This window comes from Ipomoea triloba, chromosome 11, assembly GCF_003576645.1.
Source record: "Ipomoea triloba cultivar NCNSP0323 chromosome 11, ASM357664v1".
In the NCBI taxonomy this organism is placed as follows: Eukaryota; Viridiplantae; Streptophyta; class Magnoliopsida; order Solanales; family Convolvulaceae; genus Ipomoea; species Ipomoea triloba.
The window spans coordinates 21,792,814-21,810,431 of record NC_044926.1 but is presented as its reverse complement, the minus strand read 5'-3'; positions in this window follow the sequence as shown (position 1 = coordinate 21,810,431).

Genomic DNA, 17,618 nt, shown 5'->3' with positions numbered 1-17,618 from the left:
ATTAATATATACGTATACCTTTTTGTCATTATTTAACATTTATAAACGTAATTAACATTAACTTTTATCTTCTAGTTATTTTTATTTTTAAAAAAATACTTCCAACCTTTTAGTTTGACATGCTAAATATGGGAAAAGAATATGCAGGCGCTTATAAATATATTTTGTACGAAATAATTAAAAAATAAATAAACATATGATATTAAGACTTTAAAAATGTGTCTCTATCGAATTGTTCATTAACATAAGAATATCTAGACAAGTTTGGGAAGAAAGAATATCTAGACAATCATTTACCAAATGAGATGTGTAGGATTACTACTAGCGTTGCAGCATATTGATGCCACTTGTTAGAAGCTAGAGAGAAGCATCAACTTTGGAATTGCAAATCTTTATAGATTGAAACACGTACGACTTTATTTTGATTTGATTTTGATATCATGCATGTGTTTAGGCACCATGTCCAATGAATAATTTTACCAAGCTAGTCCCACACGCAACAACCAAATTTCTCAAATAAAGAAACTTTAATTTTTGTCCCTTATTAACTAGACTAGAGGCTCACAATTATTCAACTTGCTAATCATTATATTAAACTAAATGCAAATGAGTAAAGTATGCTAATTTGGCAACGAAAGTTGAATATGGACATAAAATTAACGATAGACCCTTAAGAAAGTTCAAGATCAGAGTGCAAAATCCCTCTCATATGTATATAAATTAATATGATCAACAATATGACTCTTATTCGGTACGAACGATGATTAGTTTTAATCTGTTACAGGTTTAAAGGTGTCTCGTACACTTAGAGTCTATTTAGCGCACCTTTTGGCTTAATCAAAAAATTGAGGGTAGAGAAATGTAAGTCCCCACATAACCCGAAAAAAAATGTCATTTTAGTATAGGATCAAACTACAAGGACCAAAATTTTATACTGTATGACATGTCAATACATGCTTCGTATCTAATGAGGTCGGCTAATTCATGATAAGTAATCAATAAAAAGAGTTTTATTACCATGTCGATGGTGAAGAATTTTAGTGAAATTTTTTGTCCAGGTAGCTTAATCCATAATATTATTTTGCCCTCATAATGTTGACTTTCTTAGGTTGGATAAAATTCTTTTCTTTCATTAGCTACCACAAATTAGCCAACCCCACCTAGTGTTTAAAAAGGAATCTAGTTATTAATTAAATATAAAATGAACCAATTAAATATTCACACGTAATGGAATTAATTAAATCAGGGCCCAAATTAACTAATACCAATAATTAAAGGAATAATGCAAGGAAAATACGTAAAGACAATTAATTGACCTTAGAGGACAATAAATTTTGTATTAAGGTGATTTGCAAGAATATTACAAGTTGTATAATGTTAAGACAAGATAGTGATGATTTACTAAGACAAGGGACGACCCAATATATACTAAAGTTGGCCCCTGTAATTGCCCCACTCTAATAGGGCAGGCGGTTACGGGACTTGGTCCACTAGCGTCTAGCTTTGAGGTCGGACCTCGACAAGCCAAGGCCGAGCACCGAGCTCGGCAAGCCGAGGGCGAGTGCTGAGCTCAGTATCTCAAGGCCAAGCGCTGAGCTTAGTAGCCTGAGGCCTAGCGCTAAGCTCGGCCTGGGAACCGACTTTGGGCGCCCAAGGCCGTGAACACGTGCTAAGGTCGGCTTTGATATTTCGAGGCCGACTACGAGGCCAACCCGAGTTGACTTGATTCATTGCCTTGGGCTGGTTTTCCCCACAACTACTCCTAATATATCTATCATCGGCTCCCTACTCTCCGAGTTGTGAGTTATCGTCAACGAGAGAGAGTAGCTTCCCAAGTTACGACCCACGCCGTCCTTGCCCGAATGATAGAGGGCGAGGCACAAAGCCCACGGTTGACCTCCCCCCAGAGGCATAAATTATATTACTCCTTGCATTTTCTTTTTATTGCCTCCTTGTCAATGTATTTTGTTAGACTTAAATAGTATTTCCTTTCCTCCATTTAATCGGTTGCTCCCCCCATGAATCTCCTCTTAGGTCCTCCTATTTGTTCATGTAAATTGTTTGTTTTGCCCCATTCGTTGTCAGCTTGAGCGCCTCGTTGCCTTGCCAATATTCCATATGGGCCCGTACAAAGTTTGCTCGCTTGTTGCATTCTCGTTTCCCCTTGGCAATCGACCTCGAGGCTAGTCTTAGGCGTCCTATGATGTCGACCAAGTACTTGATTGACTCGGCCTAAACTTAGGTTGATTGGCTCCCTAGCACGGGACCTTAGTTGATCGTCGTCTTCTTAGCCACATCCTTTCAAAATGGAATGTCATTTCATAGGTGGAAGCGGAATAGAGTCATACTCTTTTAAATTTAAAAATAATTTTATGCTATTACTTTTTAAAATGATTTGCTTGCCAACATTGAAAAGCCAAGTTAGGTTATATTTTTTCTCGACTTAGAAAGAATAATTGTTACAAAATATAAATATAAAATATTAATTTTGTTAAATATTAAATGTTTGAATGTAATTATTATGCATAATTAAATATAATTCTCATAACACAAAAAAAATTAATATTAAATTATCATAAAATAAATATTTAGATTTAATTTCCACAACTCAAAACTTTGAATTTTTTTCTATTTAGTTAAAAATTAAAAAAATTATATTTTATATTTATTTTTTGAAAAACGTGAACATAAATATTTATAAAATTATATATTATAAAATATTAATTATATTAATGATTATAATTATTTATTATAAAATATTAATTATATTAATAATAATTATAATAAAAAATATAACTAAATAGTTTTATTTGTAACTTATTATAATAAAAATAAATAAATAAATTGGTAAATATAATAATTATAAATCAAATAAATTAAAGAAAAATTTGCTTTTGTTGAGGCAAATTATTATGTAGACCATGAATGTAATATACATTTTTAATATACTAAAAGTACATTATTTGTGTACTAAATGTACATTATTTGACAATATATAAAAAATCATGTACTTTCGAATAATGTTCTTTATGTATACAAATAATGTACTTTTAATATATTAAAAATTTAAAACTGTGCTTTTTATTTATGATTCACACAAATGTGTGTGTCATGGTCAATAGAATAATGATTCTTTTGTTGAGATGCGGGTCGGTTGAGCCAAGAATTTTATTGTTTGGTTCAATTAGGCCCAACTCATATTTAATAGACATTAATAAATGTTATAACTCTGAACTTAAGCAATTGAAGAAAAAACTTAATTTTTTTTTTATTTTGTTGGGCGGTGGGCCATGTCAAGATTTTTATTATTTGGTCTAATCCAATTTAATCGATATTTTAATATAATCAGTCATTGATAATCCAAGAAAGGGAAGAAACAATATTAAGGCAAATTATGCTATGGACCCGAGTCCACCTTACGAGGTGGATCCAAGTCCATGTTCACAATTTTAAAATTTTATATTCACAGTTTTAAAACTCTATGTTCACAATTTTAGAACTCTATATTCATAATTTTAGATCTCAATATACAAAATTACATTACTATATATTCACAATTTTTTAACGCTATATTCACAATTTTGTTATATAGATTCAAAAATTGTGTTATATTGTTGAACATATAGTTATGATAATGTTGAACATAGAGTTATGATAATATTGAACATAGAGTTATAAAATTGTGAACATAAAGTTATAAAATTGTGAACATAAAGTTACGAAATTGTGAACATGGAGTTAAGAAACTGTGAACATGGAGTTATTAAATTGTGAAGATATAATTATAAAATTATGAACATGGAATTATGAAATTATGAACATGGAATTATAAAATTGTGAACATGGACCCGGGTCCATGGCATAACTACTCAAATATTAAATATTTTTAATCTTTTGGGTTATGAGTCGGGCCAAGAATTTTATTGTTTAGAGTTTAGACTCATATTTAACCAAACTAACCTAGTTCAATTCAAATAATAACCAATAGATGGATGGTCAATGTGGGATCGGTATACCGTGGACCCTGGTCCGAAACAAACCGTAACATTACACAGGTTTTACAGTTTTTTTTAAATTAAAATATAACTATAATTTGAACAACAACAGAAACAGTGACGAAGAAGCAAAAACAAAAAACACAAACAAGTTCATCAGAACACAAAAACACACACGACAAAAGGTGAATATTTAAACAACATTGTGAAATTTAAAAAACATGGAACACAAGAGATAATACTAGGGCTTATATTATGTGTATCCTAACATTCAAATGCACAAACATATCACAACATGTGTTACTAACATGAATACAGAGAACGGTTCCCTAGAATACACCGAATATTAATACAAAATACACAGAACTCATCCTCCTAACATTTGAATGTTACTAACATGAATACACAGAACGGTTGTCTAAAATACATAGAACATTTGCCTAGAATACACATAATATTGACACAAAATACACAGAACTCATCCTCTTAACATTCGAATGCACAAACACATCACAACTTGTGTTACTAACATGAATACACAGAACGGTTGCCTATAATACTCAAAATATTGACAAAATACACAGAACTCATCCTCCTAAACATTTGAATGCACAAACACATCACAACCTCTGTTACTAACATGAATACACAAAACTGTTGCCTAGAATACACAAAACAATTTCCTAGAATACACAGAACTCATTTCCTAACATTTTAGTACGGGGTGTACAATGCATTGTGCACCCTGGTCCACAATATAAATTTCCGTCAATGTGTCCATTTGACATCACTCAAAGGAAGAGAGAGAGAGAGAGAGAGAGAGAGAGAGAGAGAGAGCTAAGTGTGATATAAGAAATCTAGAAAATATTTTCTAAATAAAATTCTCAGGAGATATTTTTGTTAAAATTGACCATTATTTTTTCTTTGATCAGAATGAATATTTTTATTAACTTTATATTCAGTTAGTAGTTAAATAATGAAAGCTTTAAAAGAAATAACTTTTAGAAATTATTTTTCGTGTTTTTAAACGAATCCTAAGTTAAATCGGAAAATTGGTTGGTAAGTCAACTTTTTTTACCTAGTTTAAAGGTTCTCCCAAATATACCAATCACTTTTGTCACTTTTTGTGCAGTGAAAAGAGAGGGCATGAGAAAGGAAAATAATGATCAAAGGTATGACCACGACATATAGGTCATGAATGCCCCATTATTGCGCAAAAGTCCACTTTCATAGGACAAAGTCCAAGGTTTAGTGCTAATGATATGACGCTATGGATAAAAGTTGAAACTTTAAACTACAAATCAGCAATCAATTAATAATTGGGAATTTGGATTCATCCCAATCTCTTTCCCCCTTCCAAAACTATTTTAATATATATTGTTGCATGCATGGCATATAAACGTTTCTGTAATTGTCAGGTCAAACTGATGATGCATTATAAGGTTAAAAATATTTACTGGGTATTAATTTTGGCAATCATTGATTTGCTTCCATATATATGATGGTGCAACTATTGGTCTTGGACAAGCAGAAAGTCTAGAATAGGAGAAGAGTTGATGAATAGACTTTCTTAACAATTTTTGAAATCTTTTAAAATAGCTCTAAGTGAGCTTGAATTTCTAAATCAGGTAGAGTTTTAAAACAAAGCTTTGAAACAAGTTTCCTCATAGTAGAAGTCTTGAGCCTGTCTAAAAATTTAGCTAAGGTTTGAAAGTTTAATCATGTAAGAGTGTGTGTTTCAAGTATGGGGTTAGTTTGCAGATGATAATAAAGTAACGTGCATAAAGTAAGTGACACAAATATTTTTATAGTGGTTCAAAAACGTTCTTACTTCACTCTTCTCCCTAACTCTAAGGAGGTTTAATTCTACTAATAAGTATTGTTACGAATACAAAGTGATGGGAGCTAACACATCTTCTTCAGGTTGGTAGTCCTTGAACTAAGGGTCAACCACCAAGTCACATTATTACTCCTGACTATCTGATCAGGGCTAGCCAAGGGTCGTCAACTAAGTCGCCTTGCTAAGATGATCACACAACTCTTCCAGTGGAAGATCGATGGTTGTAAGTTGATGAGTGCTAGACTTTTGAAATCACTCAAATTTAACTTCACCTAGGGCGATTAACGAACCGAACATAAACAAATGGAGGTTGTTCGTGTTCGTTTGTTAAGAATTTTGGGATGTTCGTGTTCGTGTTCATTTGTTAAGGTTTTTGAAAATCCTGTTCATTTGTTAAGCGTTCATTAGTGTTTGTTAACGTTCGCGAACACGTTTACGAACGTGTTCGTTAACGTTAACGAACAAGTTCACAAACATGTTCGCGAATATTAACAAACATGTTCGTTAACAATCACGTTCATGAACATGTTCATGAACAATGAATAACCAAACACCTGCATATGTTCATGATCACAATTCGTTCGTGAACAACACGTAATCTATGTTCACGAACATTATATATATATATATATATATATATATATATATATATATATATATAGTTAGGATCATATGAGATCACTTGTTTAGATAAGATCATGAGATCAGATCTTGTGCATCCATTTAATAATTTAATAGTCTAGATTGATTTAAGATGCTAAGTTGAATTGTGTGCGAACGGTAATAAAATGTGTGCGAATGGTGATTAAGTGTGTGCGGAAGGTGATTAAATGTGTGCAAACGGTGATTAAATGTGTGCGAACGGTGATTGATGTACAAGATTTGATCTCAAAAATTTTTAATTGTCTAGATTGATTAAGATTCCAAGTTGAAGTGTGTGCGAACGGTGATTAAATGTGTGCGAACGAAGTGTGTGTGTCAATCAATCTAAACCATTAAAAAGTATTATATGGATGCACAAGATGTGATCTCACGATCTTACCTAAGCAAGTGGTCTCACTGGAACCCTACCCTATGTGTGTGTGTGTGTGTGTGTGTGTGTGTGTGTTTGTGAACTTGTTCGCGAACATTATTAACGAACACTAAACGAGCTTGTTCGCAAACATTATTAAACGAACACTAAACGAGCTTGTTCGTGAATATTATTAAACGTACACAAACGAGCTTGTTCACGATCACTTAGCAAACTAGCTTACCACTGTTCAGACTCTGTTCGTTTATGAATCGAGCTCTAAATTTTGTTTGTTAATGTTTGTTTAGCTTAATAAACGAACATAAACGAACGCTTACCGAGCACGAACACGAGTAGTTTGTCAAAAGCTCTATTCGCTAACACCCCTAACTTTAGCTTAGAATTCTAGATTTAGTTGTACGTATACCTTTAAACACTTGAACACACGAGTTTTCACCAATCTTTCTAACACCCGTTTTTTTTTTCTAAACTTGGAGTCCTCCTTTTATAAGTGAGTAGGGATGAGCGCCAACTTGAAATTTAAATCTTCTCGTTGTCACTCAGCAAATGGCAGTCGTCTAAAAGCTGCCACAATCCCCAAAAATCCGCTACCAAATCGCTTAACTCTTGTAGATAGCTTATCCATAGCAGGGTAAAGACTGTTTCTCTATTTGGCTTATAAGCACTCCAAAGTCAAAATGAGCTAGTCATGCTTATCATCAATTTGCATTTTCCATAGACTCCTAGGTGTCAGACAAGTTGCAATTATCCATTAATGACTCCTTTTTGTTATTCTTTGAATGAAGTTGTTCCGAGGATGATCTTCTTTGAACGTCATTCAATGAATCTCCTACACGCTTGAAATACAATAGAGAATGCTCTTTGATTATCCATGTAGGTCTGACTTCAATGTCTTTCCTTCCGTTCCCCTTCACTTTCTTTTGATACACCTCCTTACAGAAGTCTTCTTATGAACCCTTTCCTCCTGGATGCTTCCTTCCAGTCAATCCGATTAAAAAGCTTATCTAAATTTACAATAAATTAAAGAATGAGGAGTCTACAGTGTTAATACAATACATCCCGATGCCGTGAAAGCTATTCTGGAAAACGTGGGTAAACCTTTGAAGTTGGATCGAACGACGGCCGACAGGGAACGCGGGCGCTTCGTGAGAGCAACAGTAGAGGTTGACTTGGACAAGCCTCTGGTTACAGAGATTTGGGTGAGAGATGAAGTACAATATGTTGAGTACGAGGGCTTGCACGTTGTGTGCTTTGGTTGTGCCATGGTTGGCCATCACGAACAATCATGTCCGTTAAATCCGGCCAAGTCGCCGGAAACGCCAATCTCAGACCTGAATGCAGAGCCTCAGGCTGAAGCTGAACAATCACAACAACAAACTACCGTAGCTCAACCAATGCCGACGGGAACGGAAAAGCAGCCCTACGGCTCCTGGATGCTTGTGACCAGGAAAAAAAATAATAACAAGACAAATGGGCAGAAGAATGCTCAGCAGCATAGCCGGAGCCAATCTACAAGGGTTCGCTCAAATGATAACCGTTTTGAAGCTTTAGCCGGGAATACTGATTTGGGAGCCTCTGACCGCCAAAGAGCCAAGAATAAAGGTAAGGCACCTATGACTAAACAGACAAATGCTAATACACATCAGGTTTCCTCGCAGGTTCCTAGGAATATGGCACAACAGGGAGCCCCTTCGAACATGGGGAATCCACCGAGATCACAACATGAGAAGGGTTCTACCTCACGCCATATAAATAACATTCCTAGAGGCGGCATGCAAACTAAGGGTCGTGGCAAGCCTAGAGGAGGTGGACGTGGTGGCCGCTCCTTCACTTCGGAAATGCAAAGGGAAAATGCATTGCTGAACCAGCAGCCTACAGCTGGCGTTTTCACGTTTGGAAGAGCTCAGTCTCCTTCAGGATCCCAGGTTAGAGATTCTCAAAGTCCTACGGGACTCGGGTCTCCGTACGGTTCCACGCCCGGGGAAGGCGGTTGTCAAACTTCCCCTCCTGCCATGGGTGATCAATGAAGATCATCTCCTGGAACTGTAGGGGCATCGTCAATGGACTTGTTAAGAAACACGTGAAAGAGTTACTTAACACGTCTAAAGCTGATGCCATCTGTCTCTTGGAGATTCGTTCCCCTAATGCGCAGGGGATGACTAACTTAGTTAGTCGACTTGGTTATACTAACAATTTCCTTGTAGAGCCTTTGGGTTTTGCAGGTGGTCTACTGTTATTTTGGAACCAGGGTCAAATTAACCTGGAAGTGATTGGCCATTCTTCCCAATCTATCCATACGAAAGTAAAGCAAGGTTCTAATGAGTTTTTCTTCACTTTTGCATATGTTAGACCGAATCTCGTGGCTAAGAAGAGATTCTGGGATAATTGTAAGGTTATGGGGGATAACTTACAAGGTCCCTGGGTGGTTATGGGGGATCTAAACGATATCGCATCAGAAGAGGAGCAATGGGGTAGTGATAACATCTGTAACGCTACCTTGCAAAAGTTTGTCGACGCGTATAGCGGTTGTCGCCTCTTGGATCCGGGTCACGCAGGCCCCAAGTTCACGTGGTATAGGACAGTAGGGAACAGAGTGACTCAAATGCGGAGACTAGACAGATTACTCTGGAATGTAGAAGCACAGTTGGCTTTCCCGGAAGGTAAAACAGTTGTACTCCCCAGATTATGTTCTGATCATAGCCCTGTGCTCTTTATGGACGTTGCTGGCTCTCCCCCTAATAGCAACATTCGCCCAAAAAGATTTGAGGCAGCTTGGCTAACTAGAGAAGACTATGCTACAATCTGGAAAGATGCTACCCGTGTTACAGAACGGAGTATGGTGGATATTATTGCAGACATCACTGAACAGAGCTTCGCTTGGAATAGGAATGTGTTTAGTAATGTTTTCAAAAGGAAAAGACTTCTGGAAGCGAGAATCTTAGGGATTCAACAGGCTTTAGACTACCCTTCCTCCGCAAGCCTGCAGGCTCTGGAACGGAACCTCACAATGGAACTCAATGAGGTTCTGGATCAGGAAGAAGCTTTGTGGTTTCAAAAATCAAGGAGAGACTGGATTAGAGACGGCGACAGGAACACCCGGTTCTACCACACAGCAACAGTGATAAGGAGGAGTAGGGGTCGAGTTCGGTTCTTGAAGTTACAAAGGAGTTGGACCGATGATCCTACCATCGTGTCTACTCATGTTACTAATTATTTTGCCTCTCTTTTTTACAGGGTACCTCGTGAAGAAGTAGGGACTTTGATCCCGATTGATACGAGCCGAAAGATTTCCCTTGCCCAAGCAAATAAACTGTGTGGGAGAGTTCCGATTGAGGAAGTCAAAAAGGCTGTGTTTGGTATGAAGAAGTATGGCAGCCCAGGTCCGGATGGGATCCCGGCAATCTTCTATCAACATTTCTGGGGAGAGGTTGGTCCCACTCTAACCAACATGGTCAATCTAGCGTTGGAGACAGGCATGGTCGATAAGTCGCTCCTGAGAGCTTGTATGACCCTGATACCGAAGAAAGACACTCCGGAGACAGCAGCTGACTTTAGGCCAATTACTTTACTCAATGTCGCCTTCAAAGTTATCTCTAAAGTCTTGGTCAACAAGATGAGGTCCATAATGTGTAAACTGATCGGCCCTCATCAAAACAGCTTCCTTCCGGGCCGGTCAACCCTCGATAATGTGATTCTCACACAGGAGATTATACATAATATGCACAGAAAAAGGGGAGGAAAGGGCTTATGGCGGTGAAAATTGACCTCCAGAAAGCTTACGATAGCGTTGACTGGGATTTTCTTAGAGAGACTCTACAGGGCTTGGGATTTCCAAGAAATATTATCGATCTGATTTTGTATTCCCTCAAAGAATGTGATATCTCCATCATTTGGAATGGGGGTCGCTTACCGCCTTTCAAGCCGGGACGAGGGCTGCGCCAGGGGGACCCTCTAGCGCCTTATCTCTTTAACTTAGTCATGGAGAGGCTTGCCTATGATATCTAGAGTGAAGTTAATAAAGGGAATTGGAAACCAATCCATATTTCTAGAGGGGGGATGGGCATTTCCCATCTTTTCTTTGCAGACGATCTTATGCTCTTTGGTGAAGCTACGGAACTCCAAGCTAGGAGAATGATGGAATGTCTTAATAGGCTTAGCAAAGAGTCAGGTTTGAAAGTTAATCTCTCAAAATCTCAAATCTTCTGCTCCCCTAACACTAGTGCAGGTACAAAGAGAGTCATTGCGGAAAGTATAGGCATTCCACTCTCGCCACACCAAGGGTCGTACCTCGGGATTCCCCTCATCAACAAGCGGGTGTCGAAGAATACCTTCAACTTCGTGATTGACAAAATGAGGAGAAAACTTGCAATGTGGCAAGCAGATTCGCTGAGCATGGCTGGTAGGAGGGTACTGGTGCAATCTTCGCTCGCCACAATCCCGACATACGCCATGCAGTCAATGGCACTCCCGGTAAGTACCTGTAACGAAATCGACATAATTTGCAGGAACTTCTTATGGGGTCACTCGGATGACACAAGGAAAATCCACACAGTAAGCTGGTCGGAAGTGTGCAAACCACGTGATGAGGGCGGCTTGGGTCTGCGAAAAGCCAGAGATTTCAACCTGGCTTTTCTCACGAAGCTGGGTTGGCAAATTCTGACCAATGAGGATAAACTATGGGTTAAAGTGATGAAGGACAAGTACGTGAATCATGGTGGTTTCTTCAACACCACATCCACGAATCCTTGTTCTTGGAGTTGGCGTAGTATCATGAACGGTAAGGAGACGCTAGAAAAGGGAGTGAAATGGAAGATTGGTACGAGATCTGCGGTCAATTTCTGGGATGACTGGTGGCTGGGGGATGGCCCCATTGCGAACTACGAAAATTTGCAAGTCCCGGAGGCATATAAACATGCGACGATTAGTCAGTTCATTACTAGGGAGAGAACCTGGAACGTGAGCACTTTGGAAGGGATCATACCCGACAACATCCTCAAGGCCGTACGCGCGTATCCGATTTCAGTGGAAGATAATCGGATGGACACACGCTCGTGGCCACGCTCAGTTACAGGCCTCCTCTCTGTTAAATTTGCGTTTTCTCTCATTGCAGGGCATTCCGAGGACGAAGGAATGGATGGCTGGGTGTGGAAGATCCATTGCACGGAGCGGGTAAAAATTTTCATATGGAAAAATTCCCATAATGGACTGCTTATCAACTCCGAGCGTAGAAGACGGGGGCTGACTACTCAGAGCGATTACCCAAGGTGCGACAAAGGAGATGAAACTTTAGACCATATCTTCAGAAGGTGTCCTATGGTAGTGGATTGTTGGAGTCAGATCAACACACCAGTTGGCTTCAATATCAACTCCCACATGCCGTTGGTGAAATGGATTGAGAAAAACTGTTTTAGCTCACAAAATTCGTCAGACAACATCAACTGGAGATCTCGTTTCCCTTACTTGCTTTGGAACTTGTGGAAGACCAGGAATCAGTTTGTGTTCAATGGTGCAAATATTCCAGCAAGAGAAACCATTCGTAGGGCAAACAAGGAAGCTCGTGAAGCAAGGAACTTACTGGCTAGAAAATATGGTCCGATACGTGGCAGCCAAGTGTGGGTGGTTTGGACTCCCCCACGCCACGGCTTTGTCAAACTCAACACCGACGGTGCGAAGAAAGCGAGCTCGGGCATGGCAAGTGCAGGAGGCGTCTTTCGAGATCACGCCGGGTCTTGGATTGTAGGGTTCACTGCAAAGATCGGGACTACGAATAGCTTCATCGCCGAGTTATGGGGGCTCCGAGAGGGTTTGAAGATTGCTATCGATCGGGGATTCAGTAAACTTATAGTGGAAACCGATTCTAACGCTATGGTCCAAGTCTTGAACAGAGATGCAGAATCAAGACCGGAAACCGACACCCTCATCACGGACTGCAACTTTCTGATGCGAAAAATCCATGAGGTCGATCTCATTCATGTGTACAGGGAAGGTAACCATTGTGCTGATTACCTTGCCAACATGGGACAATCTTGTGAGTGGGGGACTACAATTCTGAACCACCCGCCTGATGGGGTCCGCGCCATTCTCAACAGGGACGCTAGGAACGTCGCAACCAGGAGGATCCGTTAACCACTGGGGCTTTGCCCCTCTTATGCACCAAAAATTAAAAAAAAATACAATACATCCCTCATATTTTTGTTTTGATTTTTTGTTCATATTGGTACTTTGGATGTCATTATATTAGGATCAATACTTGTTTTGATTTTTTGTTTTTTTTTTATTTTTAAAACATTTATTCCTATTATAGGGTCATACATTTGCATTGGCCCTCTAAGTGAATTTTTGCACATGCATAATATATCAACATAAATATGCAATCTAACTATCAGTTTAAACTTTTAGTTGAGATGGAGTACGTGTTTCAATTTAGTATCAGAGTCAACTCCATGCCAAAGATATGATCCACGAACCCATCAACGAACCCATCAAAAGTAACCGACTCGCTCACATTTTTTTTTTTGGAACCCATCAAAAGTAACCGACTCGCTCACATTTTTTTTTTGAATACTACTGACTCTATTACAATGCAGTATCTGTTCATAACTACTTTCTCAACCTATTGAAGCACAAGAATCGGTATTGCCTGCACTGAAGCTCGAACCCACCACCTCCCGTATAAAGGGAAGGGTTTGATGCCACATGTAACCGACTCGCTCACATGAGGAAACGTATTAACTGAGATAAAGCACCTGCTTCAATTAAAGTCATCACCTTGTATAGCAATATGCCTCCATCCCTTCTCCCAAGCCCAGTTGATACCCACCCTTTAGAATTGCTAGACACTAGAGCCTCTTTATATTGTAAACTTTAATTTTATGCTTTTATGTAATTACATCAAATCTAGCAAAAGAAGTATTTTATGATAAAGTCAAAAAATAAATCAGGCAGGCAGGCAAGTTAAGCGGTACAGCCGCAGCATAATTATAGAATCCCTGTCTGCTTGTCTCTTCTTTTGAACTTTATATTATATAATAATATATAATTCACTTTCATGATATCACCTATACTGTACGGATAATGTTTACATCCAAATTATTTCAAGGAATAGAATATTTTATAATTATATACTGATTGCAAACTGTGAATGCCAACTAATTCTACTTTTAATCCGCAAATTATATGGATTTTTCTTTTATTTATTTTTTTTTAAATCGATTACTTTTAATTGTTTATCTTCCGTCTAAGTTTCTTTCAATATAATTATCATTTATCACCGATCACAAAATTATAATTTTTCATATTTTATTATCAATTTACCATTTTTTTTCTCTCCAATTTTAATTGAATCTTAGAAATTCTCTCTAGTCTCAAAACATGTGAATTCTCTCTAACATTATTTCCCTTTCATTTCAAAAATTCACTCAACTCATCCTTGTTGAATGAATTTTTCTCATATTGTCATTTTTCTTGGGTAGTAACAGAGAATTGCTGAAAATTTAAAAATAAGATAAAAGGATCACAAGTACTACAAACGATATAGTACACGTGAGCCCGCATGGGCAGCTCAATTGGTCACATGGGTGAAGTTTGGGAGAAGAAGATATAGTACACTTGAGAGTTAAAATTGATCGATTCTAAACTTAAGGACGAAAAAAAAAAACTAATAGTTGGAGGACCAAAAGTGCAATTTGTCACTATGAATAATTTTATATATAGTTAGTTAATTCTTTTCATTATTGTGACATTTTCAAATTACACACACTCTAGTCTTTGTGCATTCCTATAGTAGATTGTGTGCATTCATGTTTTGTCTCATAGTATCACGGCAAGATGTTATCTCATTTGATTATTTATATATATTCAATGGTGTATGTAAAATGGAATCTCTTATAAGTTAGTTAAATAATTATTTTAAACATGAGTTAAATGTAAAGAAATGTTAATATAACTAGCACATTAATGTGCAATTATGTCAATGTAATTGTTATTTATAATTGTATAATAGTATATACATTAAGTTTATATATATGGGTGACATCCAGTTCCAAGTTCCAACAGCGCTTTCTTTGAAGAAAAAAATGTGAAATGTGCACTTTATGTCAATGCTCTTACACTTTTATGTAATAAAATATATACTTTTTACTGTAAAAATAATAAAATTACTACCACATACTAATTTAGACCGTTTAGCCACTTAACCTAAACGCTTCATAATTATTTTAATTTTTTAAATCAAATAAATATGGTCATAAAATAATTGTATGTGAAGTTTAGCCAAGGCAAAAACTTGTGTGAAATCGCTTCATAGAACCTTGTCCCTGAGATAGGTCAAGATCAAGATGAAATGTAATACTTATACAAGCAAATGTAATACTTACATTTTTCATCAAAAGTTACATTTTCCTTTATAAGTGCAACATTAGTTATAAGGAAAAATATAATACTTCTGATGAAAAAAAAAGTAATACTTTTACATCAAAATATAAAAGTATTACATTTGTCCTTAAAAGTATTATGTTTTCTCTTACAAGTAACAAACATTTTATTTCTGATTTAGTATTACATTTGCTAGTATAAGTATTATATTTGCATATTAATCTGACCCGATCCAACTCACTTCACGGATAAAGATTCGTGAGACGGTCTCACACAAGTGTTAACCTTAGCCAAACTGTAGCAAGGGAGAGTTGAGAGGATAAGAAGATTGCAATGGCTAAAACTTTGAAGTATCTTTTCAGCAAAGCGATGGTTATCTTTCCATTTAAAGATTGGTAATGCCAAATGGGATTGGTAATAACTTTGTGTTAATTTATTTTATTTTATTTTTTTTTAATCATGGGAAGCCCAGTGGAGAACATGTTCATAATAAAATAACATCTAAAAACATAATTAATATTAACCTTAATGGGTGACAAATTATGCTATGGACCCAGGTTCATGTTCACAATTTAAAAACTCTATGTTCACAATTTAGAACTTTATGTTCATAATTTTAGAACTCTATATTCACAATTTTGTTATATAGATTCAAAAATTGTGTTATACTATTGAATATAGAGTTCTGAAATTGTGAACATAGAGTTTAAAAATTATGAAAATAAAGTTCAAAACTGTAAACATAGAGTTTTAAAATTGTGAACATATAGTACTAAAATTATGAACATGGACCTGGGTCCACCTTGCAAGGTGAACCCAGATCCATAGCATAACAACTGATGTTCTTATCGGGTTAAGGTAATTGACCTATTAAAAACACAAAATTTTAAGCATTAACCTGTTAATAACCTAGGACACATAACGCTAAACAATAATCTGCTATCTTGGTTTCATGTTGAAAATTGTCAAATCTAAAAAGAATGCGATCTGAACTAAACCTTGTACCACGTAACTTATGTTACTTCATTCATCTTATTAACTAATTTTTTTGTATGACGAAAACAATTCGTAGCCACTACTCAAAAGTGTATATTGAGTAAACCCCACATTGATTACTTCATTAATCTTATTAACATGTATACGTAATAATTTATTTGCTTCAAATAACTAATAACATTTTTCTTGATATTTAAAAATCAATTTCCTGTCAACAAAAGGTGAAATTCTCTAGCTCCCAAGCCTTACACCGCATCAAATAGTGGAAAGATAAATCACGGTAACTTAACGATCTATTAGGTGGAAGGACGTTAGTGCCCACAAAAAACCTACCACATTAAGTGAAACTCCTGCCTGCAAAGTTGCCATCAAACTCTCACACTACATTTACATTATGGAAAAAATTTTGCAAGGATAAAAATTATATTTCATAAAGAATCGAAAAGCAAATTTTATTCTATTGTGACCTAGACGGATCTTAAAACATGTATGGATATTTCCATTAAAATTATGAAAGTTCAGGGTGTTTGGTTCATTGATTTACACACCAAGAATGGGAATCAAAATCATAGTGTTTGGTTGACAACTTTTAAAATACAATTATGAGATTTGATTATCCCTTCAATTAAAAACCTCACTCCTTAGTTAAAAAGGGGAATTATTTCATCTTATTGTTAATTTGATTTTTAAATTTTTGTATTGATTTTTTGTATTTATATTGGTGCTTTGGATATTATTATATTAAGATCAATGGTCTTGTGGTTGTGGTCTAGTTCCTTGGATATTATTATATTAATATCAAACCTCATTCAGAAATTAGAATAACTATTCCTTTGCAAAAAATTAAATAAATAAATAAATAACTCATTCTCGAAACTATATTGACTCCCCAAATGACATAATAGACACATTCACAAGAATGCTACCATTCTAGGTCTGTTCCATGAGCTAAATCTGCCGACAAAGCAAAAATTCAAAAATAAAAAAATTGTAATTTATGCCCTCACATATACGCCAATTATAAATATCACCTCCCAATTTTAAGGGTATAAATGACTACCCTTGGATTGTCAAAATGTGATATTTAAATGACTACCCTTGAATTGTCAAAATGTGATATATTGTACTCCTTATAATTTATACCTCTCAAGAGGGCAATATATGACCATATTTTAACAATTCAAGAACAACATTTCTATCATCTAGAATTGAAGAGTGACATTTATAATTCGCATATACTGGCATAAATTACAATTTTCTCTTACAAATTTATAAAAAAAAAAAAAAAAAAAAAAAAAAAAAAAAAAAAAAAAAAAAAAAAAAAAAAAAAAAAAAAAAAAAAAAAAAAAAAAAAAAAAAAAAAAAAAAAAAAAAAAAAAAA